Below are 2,422 nucleotides of genomic sequence, written 5' to 3'. Positions count from 1 at the left end.
TTGGGTTATTCTGAAACGGGCGTCTTGGCACTGGGAAAGGGGAAATAGCTACCCATGCAAAGCTTTCTCCTTAGTCCACTCCCCGGGTTTAATATCCTTGAGTCATTTTAAGTAAGCAAGGAAGCAGCAGTCTCACACATTGGATATTGCTTAAGGTGCAAAATTGCCCCACCCTTTGTTATTACTTCTGTTGCTTCACCCGAATTTCTTACAGGCTGAACTGCAAAGGAAAACATGCCCGCGTGAAGGTGTATGTGTAATATATACATGTGTAATGTGTGATGTACATATGTAACATGTAAATGTGTAATACATTGCTATGTGATACCGCCTCTTCGTGTGCCGTAGAGGCCAAAAGAATATGATTTTGTGAGGCCAGAAATTTCTACCCATTGCAAACCCTTGATGCCACATGTCCTGGGAAGTGGGGTTGACTCTTGTCATCCATCTGGAGTTAAACAGTGATAGAACTGCTTGGACAATTCTCTGTTAATTTATCGGGATGTTTTTCTTTGCAGGTCTTGGTTTACTAAGTACCTTGGTAACCCTTAGTCAAATGTGCAGGACCAGGGGTTGCCATAAGAAATCTCTTAGAAACGACCTACAATGATGTTTTTACATGAAAAATGTCACAGGTAAAGGTCTAATAGCTGGAATGAGGAGTGGGGGACACGCACATCTCGCATTACTGACATGGCTCAGCTGCCACCGCTCTCCAGATCCACTGGCGTTGCCCAGGTGTCCCGGCCTGGGCAGGGAAGGGGTGGCACAAGGCTGCTCATCCTTTCCCAGCCCATAAAATATATGGCCTATTGCTTAAAAACCTTTAAAGATTCTTAATCACTTTTTAAATTGCCAACATCTTATTCAGATGCTGTTGTTTCTTTGCTTTCACAGTATCTGGTAACCGATAGGACGTGGATGAATCCCATCTGGAGTTGGTTCAGGTGATGCTGGGAAGAGAGGAGAGGGCTCGGAGGAAGCCAGAGGAGCAACCCCGGTGCCCTTGCAGCGTGAGGGTGGCTGTTGCCTGTCCTGGGAGGTGATAACTTGGGATTCCTCTTGGCTTCACTGGCACTTATTCACCCTCCAGCCTGGTAGGAAAACTTTGAACAAGGAGTCACATTATTGACTCTTTACTTTGGGGATCGAGCAAGCTTTAAATGGCACTTCTCAGTTACAACCATGCACTTAGTTATAAATGATCAATAAAACCATGAAGTTAAACATGATAACAGGAATTGTGTAAGGACAGCAAGCGTTGAATTTTGTTTTCCATCAGCGTACTGGACTGTGCTCTCCCAGCGAGTCGCAGCAGCTCGCAGAGAACTTTGCTCCTTCTGCCTCCGCAACACATCGGCTCCTCTGAGACAGGTTGACCTCCAGCTTCGCTGCTGAATAACGAGACAAGGAATGTGTTTGAGCTGTGCTAAAACCCCGTCATCTGTAAGAGATGTCCCATCCTTGTACCTTAATGGTCAGGACAAGTCTTTGCGGGCTTGTCTTGTGCTTGGTGGGAATGTGCTGCTCTTCATCTTTGTCTGTTGAGCCAGGTTTTTTTTTTCTTTCATTTGTTACTGATCAGACTTGTGTAAACTGGAATTTTATATGCATTTTGCCTGTTTACTGATCCTTGAATTCCTGTGACGCCATGTACCATGTTTTGTTTGTTGCTGGGCCATGCGGCAGCGATGGAGGCTCCAGGGTTGCAGCTCCAGGGACGCTTTGACATCCACCAACACTTCAGGTACCTACTCCATCCCTTTGGCCCTGGGATCAATTCACAAAACACTCCGGTTTGATGCTGGGAATGGGCAGAGTTTTTCCAAAGGGATGTCTTTGCTTTTAGGGCAGGGAATCCCATATCTGGAGGAAAACCACCACCATGACCTTGCCCAAGCTGTCTTCAACTGTCACTGTCCCCATCTTGGTGTCGCAGCATCCCCAAATTGCTGGTGAGCCTCCAGCCAGTGCCTGGGAGCTGCTGAAATCCCTGAATAACTGCCAGGTCTGCATTTATTTTGAAGTACCACACTAGTGGCCCTTCCCAGAAGAAAACTTGCTGGTAGAACGGCCCTTCGGTGAGTGGCACCTGGAACAAATTCCAGCCACGGGTGCAAGGATCGCTTTGGAGGCTGAAGCTTGGGAAGGAGTTTGAAGAAATCCCAGGAAGAAGAAATCCCTCACGGCTCAGCAGCCCGACGGTTGCTGACCGAGATACTGACGCCACCATTTTATTTGCAGTCCCACTCTGAAGCTTCACGGCTCCTGTTTCCTCCATATCAGGGAGCACTCTGAAGGCTTCTTTCACCACCTGCAATTTCCTTGCTCAGCTGCACCTTGCCAGAGTTTGAACCCCACCGCGGAACATGCTCGTCCCTGGGCTGCCCTGTCCCCACCATCCTGTCTCCCCTCAGGGCTG

At 48.0% G+C, this 2,422-nt stretch overlaps 1 long non-coding RNA gene across 1 annotated transcript; it reads left to right on the top strand.

The window, feature by feature from the left end:
• Window positions 1-948: 948 nt before the first annotated feature.
• Window positions 949-2,028, top strand: LOC141927764 (uncharacterized). Its single transcript, XR_012624577.1, has 3 exons — window positions 949-1,097; window positions 1,283-1,747; window positions 1,850-2,028. It is a non-coding gene; the product is annotated as an uncharacterized LOC141927764 (long non-coding RNA).
• Window positions 2,029-2,422: the final 394 nt, after the last annotated feature.

Source organism: Strix aluco, chromosome 10 (assembly GCF_031877795.1).
Source record: "Strix aluco isolate bStrAlu1 chromosome 10, bStrAlu1.hap1, whole genome shotgun sequence".
Taxonomy (NCBI): Eukaryota; Metazoa; Chordata; class Aves; order Strigiformes; family Strigidae; genus Strix; species Strix aluco.
Note: the sequence above shows the minus strand (reverse complement) of the source record. Positions and strands in the feature narration are given on the sequence as shown.